This window comes from Sapajus apella, unplaced genomic scaffold (assembly GCF_009761245.1).
Source record: "Sapajus apella isolate SASKATOON/1434 unplaced genomic scaffold, GSC_monkey_1.0 scaffold1537, whole genome shotgun sequence".
Classification (NCBI taxonomy): domain Eukaryota; kingdom Metazoa; phylum Chordata; class Mammalia; order Primates; family Cebidae; genus Sapajus; species Sapajus apella.
The window spans coordinates 3513-11286 of NW_022438463.1; the positions used below are offsets into that span (position 1 = coordinate 3513).

Here is a 7774-nt window from a genome sequence, read left to right on the forward strand (position 1 = left end):
TTGAGTTGATCTTCGACCTCTGATATCCTTTCTTCTGCTTGGTCCATTCGGCTGTTGATACTTGTGCATGCTTCACGAAGTTCTTGTGTTGCGTTTTTCAGCTCCATCAATTCACTTATATTCCTTTCTATTTTGTCCATTCTTGTTAGCATTTCGTCAAATCTTTTTTCAAGGTTCTTAGTTTCTTTGCATTTGGTTAGAACATGTTCTTTAAGTTCACAGTAGTTTCTTACTACCCACCTTCTGAAGTCTGATTCTGTCATTTCATCACACTCGTTCTCCATCCAACCTTGTTCTCTTGCTGGTGAGGAGTTGTGATCCCTTTTAGGAGGAGAGGTGTTCTGGTTTCGGGTGTTTTCATCCTTTTTGCGCTGGTTTCTTCCCATCTTTAAGGATTTATCCACCTGTCGACTTTGTAGTTGCTGGCTTTCAGATTGGGTCTCAAATCTTTCAGATTGACGTTCTGTTTGTTGATGATGAGGTTATTTCTGTTTCTTGGTTTTCCTTCTGACAGTCTGGCCCCTCTGCTGTAGGTCTGCTGAGGTTCACTCCAGGCCCTGCTTGCCTGGGGTTCACCTGCAGCAGCTGCTGAACAGCAAGGGTTGTTACCAGTTTTCTTCTTCTGCTATCTTTGTCCCAGAAGGATACCCGCCTAGTGTCAATCTGATCTCTCTTTTATGAGGTGTCTTTTTGGATATATAGGGGTCAGGGAGCTGCTTGAGGAGACGGTCTCTTCTTTATAGGCGCTCAAATGGTGAGCTGCGAGCTCTGTTGTTGTTCATTCAGAGCTGCTGGGCAGGTACTTTTAGGTCTGCTGCAGCAGAACTCATAAACTGCTTTTTGTTCCCAGGTGCTCTGTCCCAGGGATTTAGGGCTTTATTTATGAGTTTCCGTTATGCTGCCGCCTTCTTTTTTTTTTTTTCCTTCAGACCTGCCCAGCCCAGCAAGGAGGCAGCCTAGTCACTGTCGGCCTATAGCAGCTTTGCTGAGCTGCTGTGGGCTCCACCCTGCTGCCGAGTGAACTTCCCTGCAGTTCTGTTTATGGGTGTAGTTAGAACGGCTTTGGCGATGGTGGCCCGCCTCTGTTGGGGCGGAGTCTCTGCTGTGGCGGGTTGCCTTGGCAACGGCGGGCTGCCTCAGCAATGGCGGGTTGCCTTGGCAACGGCGGGCTGCCTCCGTAATGGCGGACACCCCTCCCCCACAGAGCTGGACCGTCCCGGGTTCAGCTGCGCTTGCTGTGAAACTCTCAATCCAGAGTTTCTGGCTGCTGTTCTTTTGCGGGGGTGGGGCCAGCGGAACCTGATGGCCTGGCTCCCTGCCTCAGAGCCTTTTTTAAGTTGGTGTTCCAGTCGCCTGTTGAAGAGGCGCCGGGGTCTGTTTGTTTTCCCCTGCGGCCACTCACTGCGCTGGCTTAAACAGCGGCACTGAGGTTTGTGGTGCTTTTTTTTGGTTTTTTTTGCCCTGGAATCTACTGTCCTGGTTGTCTGCTCAGTCCTCTTTTTGAACCAGCGTATGGGCGACTTTCCGTGGCTCCAATCGCCAGCCTAAAGGGCCCCTGGACCAGTGTATTTTGTACGGAGAACCGCGGCTCCGGGGCGCCGACAAAGCAGCCGCGCGGGGCAAAGCAGCGGCGCTGGCCGGCACAGCTGCGCTGGCCGAAACAGCCGCGCTGGCAACAGTAGAGCACCTCTGCCCGGGAATTTCCTAGTCTGTGGGCAATAAAAACGCGGCGTCCACTCACCCTCTACGCTTTCACTGGGAGCTGCAATCCTGAGCTGTTCCTAAACGGCCATCTTGGATCGAGATCCTTACCTAAACATTTTTAAAAATTGGAAACTGCAACCAAAATAAGCTGATAAAATCCCTATTAACACTTACAAAGAGTCTTCATAAGACTCTTTCCATGATTTCTATTAAACTAGAGAGCCTCACCTGGCTACTCTAGGTTCCTTATATGCAAAGCAGAAATAAGAGGATTCCCCTGACTGGTCCCCATGTTGTTAAGTGGTCTCCCCACCCCCACCTGATCCCCAGCTTCTTAAGGAAGCAGACCTCCATCCTCCTAACTTGAGAGGATGTGAGTCATTCCACAGATGTCTGTCTTCTAGCACCACCCCTCATATTTCCTGTGCATACCAGGTCTTCAGCTGCGTTCTAGGAACACCATGTACTACTAAGTTGCAAATCTATGCCAAGCATATAAGACAAACCTTGTAGTCTTTTTAAATCTAAGATTATTCACACGTTAATAAAAATGAATGCACTTGTCCACTTTTTTACTGGAAAATTATTAGGTCATTTATTGCAAGTTTATCATATTCTAATCAAAGAACATCAATCAAGTTATATACCTGAGTAATTCTACCAAGATTGTATTTCTGAATTCTAGATTACATGTTCTTTATAAAAAGACTGGAACTTTTAATAATAAATGTCTAACTTAAATACACACATGCACACTATATTTCCTTGTAGTGATGAAAGTATATTCTACCTTAATTCAAACTTTCTATTTTGCAAAACTGGAAACCCTACATTTATTAACTTTTTCTTTTTAGTTCAATATTTATTTGGTTTAAAATACTTTTTAAACTCTTTTTGCAAATTTCCAAATGTACTAAAAGTAGAGAGTACAATGACCCCATGTGTACCCATGACCCAGTTTCATCAACTTTTTGCCATACTTAAAAAACAATAATCTCATTGTTTGCTAAAACATTTTAATCAAATCGATTCATCCTTTCATTTTATCCCTAAATATTTCATTATTTTAAAAATGTTTTAAGTAACTACAGTGCATTATCACATATAACAGAATTAACAATTCCTTAATATCCTCTAATACTCAGTCCATATGCAAATTTACCTACTTACTAAAATAATTCTTTGTGTTTTTAGTTAATTTGATCCAGATCTAAAATAGACCGACTTACTGTATTTGGTTGCTGTTTTAATCTTATATCACTCAATTAAAAACAGGTGTTTCCCCCCCACTTCTTCTTGCCTTTGTCTTGGGAAAGAAGCTTGGTCAGTTGTCCTGTAGTATTCATGAGGCTGTTTCATTCATTCCTCCACATTTCTTGTAGACTAGAAGTTAGGTCAAAGCCTTGTTTACATTCAAGTTTGTTTATTTATTTATTTAGCAGGAATACATAGATGGCATTGTTTCCTATTTAATTGAGAAAGCACATAATGTTTGATTGTTGTGCTTTTAGGGATACTAAGGTTAATGGGTGGGTTCACATGGTGACAACCTTATCTTTTTATTGTAGAGTTTCCTGCAGTCTTCTCTGTGGGTTGCTAAAACCACTGATGATTGTTGCCTGAACCAATTATTTTAATAGGAGTTGCAAAATGATCGTTTTCTATATTTTCTTTCTCTTTTTTTTTTGGCAAACTTACTTTCTAATCTTGTCATTACCTCTGCATTTATTAACAGATGTTAACAGAACTTGTATGCCAGAGCTGTTTGGTTAACTTGAAATATGCTCATGTCAGAAAAACAGAATAAATAAAGAGAAAAATAAGCACCAATGTTCAGAGTAGTGAATTCGTGTCCTAGCAACCTCCATTGGTATACAGTGAATTTTGTTTCTCTCTTCTTTTTTTATTTTCCTTAAAAACTTCTAGTAGTAAGGAGGATCTCTCTTTTCTAAGTATCATTATGAACTCATGACTTTTTATATATTTAGTAATTTTTAATAAATTAGAGTCATTATTCCTTCTATATCACTATGTCTCTGGCCATTGGGAGCCCCTTCAGGCTGGCTTCTGTTTCCTTTTGATATAAGCCCACTGGCCTTTGGTAGCTTTATTACTTTTTGGCTGAAGAAAATATTCCAGGTTGATCTTAATCCATTTCTTGGCCCAGACATGGAATCATCTATTTTTCTAAGATGACTTTGTTATTTTTAGTGGTGAATGACATTTTAGAATGATATTTAGAAATACATGTTAGGTACTGTGTATTACTGGGTTGTCATTTCTTTCAGGCTTTTTCAGTGGACATTGCTAGAAACTATGTATTTTTGAAAAGAAAAGATCATGAGTTTACATTTACATTTCTAAATGAAAATTTAAGATTTTAAGCTTTTCTTTTGTAAGGTTGGATGTTTTATTATAAAATGTTCTTGACCTCCTGGCCAGGGGTGAAGGCAATAGGATTGCTTGAGGTCAGGATTTTGAGACCAGATTGAGCAACATAGTGAAACCCCATATCCTTTTTTTTTTTTTTTTTTTTTTTTGAGACATGGTCTTGCTCTGTTGCCCAGGCTAGAGTGCAGTGGCATGATCATGGCTTGCTGTAACCTCAAACTCCTGGGCTCAAGTGATCTTCCCATCTCAGTCTCTCAAGTAGCTGGGACTACAGGCCTGCAACCCTGCACCAGGCTAATTTTTTAATATTTTGTAGAGATGGGGACTTGCTTTGTTGCCTAGACTGGTCTTGAACTCTGGGGCTTAAGTGATCCTCTTGCCTTGGCCTCCCAAAGTGCTAGGATTACAGGCATGAACCACTGTGCCCAGCCATGAGATTCCATCTCTCAAAAAAATTTTAAGTTGGGCACGGTGGCTCACACATGTAATCCCAGCACTTTGGGAGGCTGAGGTGGGAGGATCACCTGAGGTCAGGAGTTCAAGATCAGCCTGGCTAACATGGGGAAACCCCATCTCAACTAAAAATACACACACACACACAAAAAGTAGCCAGGCACAGTGATGCACGCCTGTAGTCCCAGCTACTCGGGAGGCTGAGGCAGGAGAATTGCCTGAACCCGGGAGGCAGAGATTGCAGTGAGCCAAGATTGTGCCACTGCACTCCAGCCTGGTCGACAGGATAAGACTGTCTCAAAAAAAATTTAATAAATTTTTAATCAAGTATGCAGGAGGATGTGCATAAGCTATATGCAAATACTATACCGTTTTATTAATATATAAGGGATTTGAGCATCCAATGGAACCAATCCTACACAGATACCAAGGGACCGCTATATCCCGCGTTTTCTGTATTTGTTGCCTGTATTAAATCACAAGCCTCCAAGGAAAAAGAAAATATCACAAGCCTTCAGTTATCTTGGTCCCCAATGTAGTATAATCTTTTCTTTCTCATTCTTGTGCCTTGTCGTGTAGCACATGTTTACATTCAATTTAGAATTTCATATTCATTCATTCTAGTATTTCATTACTTAGTACTTCGTTATTCTATGTTGTTTTGTATTTATTTAACAGGTTTATGTCTTCATTCAATAAATTTGTAATTTCCTGGAGATTAAGACTTTTCCATCACTGTAGGAGGTTTGTAATGTTTTCAAATTAATATATGAGAAAGGAGGCACAAATATTATATTAAAAGGATTTAACAAATAAAAACTTTGTGTTTCTAGAATGTAGCTTTAAGACACATTCAAGGAAAATACTTTCAGATAATCATTACTTTTGATGCTTGGCCTCAATTCCTATTTGGCTTAGCTTCATCATTGGTGGCCTAGAACTTGGCTGATAAGTAGGAGAGCTGGAAGCAAGGCTGGCTGCCTGGCAAAACCTACTTATGTTGACTTGGATTGCTTTTGATCTTATTTGCTATTTTATCAACTATTTTTATACTCCTAAATGAGTAGAATTTCTGTGGTTTTTATAGAAGAATGAGAACCAGAAAAGCCAGACTATTTACAACACTTTAAAAATGTGACAGTAGTCCTATAATAGTACTGAAGCTACTTGTTATGAGACTGTGTTAATTTGTTTTATGATTAGCGTAGGAAGAAGCAGCTGAGGTGATATGTCCCATCTGTCTGCTTTCCTCTTCCTTCTCTTTCACCCTCGAGGAAGATGCTGGAGATTCTTCAGGGAAGAATAAAAAGATTAAATTTAGAATATATTTGTATTTGTGTTAAGAAAATGCTTCTTGGGTTTGCTTATAGGTCCAGTTATTGCTTTGGAGTTTAATGGAGATGATGCTGTAGAAGGATGTCAACTTATTGTAAACGAGACATTCAATGGGACCAAGGTAGAAGATTTTATTGACTGTATTTCAATCTAACCTTTCACTTCATCTCCTTTTCCTTACAGTCAAGTGCTACTTTTGTTCCTAATGTTGCTTGGAATTTTTGTTTTGTGTGTGTGTTTTTTTAAAAGTCAGATCATGATTTCTAGTACCTTTGATAAATAATTGGGAACTAATTATTTTTTTCTTGCCAAACTAAAACTTTGTTTAAAATAGTTACAAAACAGGGCTGGGCATGGTGGCTCATGCCTGTAATCCCAGCACTTTGGGAGGCTGAGGTGGGTGGATTACCAGAGGTCAGGAGTTCAAGACCAGCCTGACCAACATGGAGAAACCCTGTCTCTACTAAAAATACAAAATTAGCCGGGCATGGTGGTTCATGCCTGTAATCCCAGCTACTCAGGAGGCTGAAGCAGGAGAATTCCTCGAACCCAGGAGGCAGAGGTTGCTATGAGCTGAGATCACGCCATTGCACTCCAGCCTGGGCAACAAGAGTGAAACTCTGTCTCAAAAAATAAATAAATAAAATAGTTACAAATAAGAATTTATTTATTAAAAACCTTCTATAGCATATAAGTTTCTAAAGTAAAAAGTCTCATCAAATGTCTTTTCAAGTCTTTGCATTTTTAAAAATACTGATTTGTTGAAAATATTTTATTTCTAATATTATAGTCTTTAAATGGATGATCCTGTTGCCCAGGGTTCATTTTTACTTGCTTCAGTAATGCTTCACCAAATATTGAACTTCAGGTATATATAGAAATTATCACATGTGAGCGTTTTCTAAATATATTGATGAAGTTGCTGTATCTAAGAATTTCAGATGTAAATAACTTTAAAACCAAATGTAGAGGATTACATTAGCAAATCTATAATTGACTACTTTTTGATAAATATCTGGGAGGACATTTTGGTTTTGTCATCTGATTTGGCTTATGATTCCTTGAATTTACAAAAATTAAAGTACTTTTTCTTTGATCACATTTTATCACAGTAGTACTAAGGGAGAGAGGAAATAGAAGATTGAATAGAAAAGGCAACAGAGATAAAATGGTTATAATTTGGACTTTTAGAGCTGAGTGATTTAGAGATTATCTAATCCAGCTGTCTCATTTTACAGGTGTAGTTACTGAGCCCACAGAAGTTTATCAAATTGTCAGTATCATATGCTAGTTTATGGTTAAGCTAGAATAGAACCCAGGCTGCTCTAATTCCTTGCTGACATTTGTAAAAGCTACTTTAGAAGGGTTCCATTGAGTATTGCTTCATTAATGTTTAGCAAAGGCCAGACGAGGTGGCTCATGCCTGTAACCGCAGCACTTTGGGAGGCCAAGGCGAGCGGATCACCTGAGGTTGGGAGTTCAAAACCAGCCTGGCTAATGTGGTGAAACCCTGTCTCTACTAAAAATACAAAAAGTAGCCAGACATGGTGGTAGGCGCCTGTAATCCCAGCTACTCAGGAGGCTGAGGCAGGAAGAATCGCTTGATCCCAGGAGGTAGAGGTTGCAGTGAGCCGAGATTGCGCCATTGCACTGCAGCCTGGGCAACAGAGCGAGACTCTGTCTCAAAAAAAAAAAAAAAAGTTAAGCAACTAGTTTATTTAAAAATAGTAGGCTGGGTATGGTGGCTCACACCTGTAATCCCAGCACTTTTGGAGGCTGAAGCAGGAAGATTGCTTGAGCTCAGGAGTTTAAGTTAAAGACCAGCCTGTGCAACATAGTGATTTTTTTTTTTTCCTCAAAAAGGAAAAAAAAAAAATAACTATGTTGAAAA

The 7774-nt window shown here is 39.8% G+C and overlaps 1 long non-coding RNA gene across 1 annotated transcript in view; it reads left to right on the forward strand.

Annotated features, from left to right (window-relative positions):
- Positions 1–4898: 4898 nt before the first annotated feature.
- LOC116546859 overlaps positions 4899–7774 on the forward strand; it is a 4077-nt gene continuing 1201 nt past the window's right edge. The window contains exon 1 of the long non-coding RNA XR_004266865.1: positions 4899–6004. This is a non-coding gene — a long non-coding RNA (uncharacterized LOC116546859). The remainder of the gene's footprint in view (positions 6005–7774) is intronic.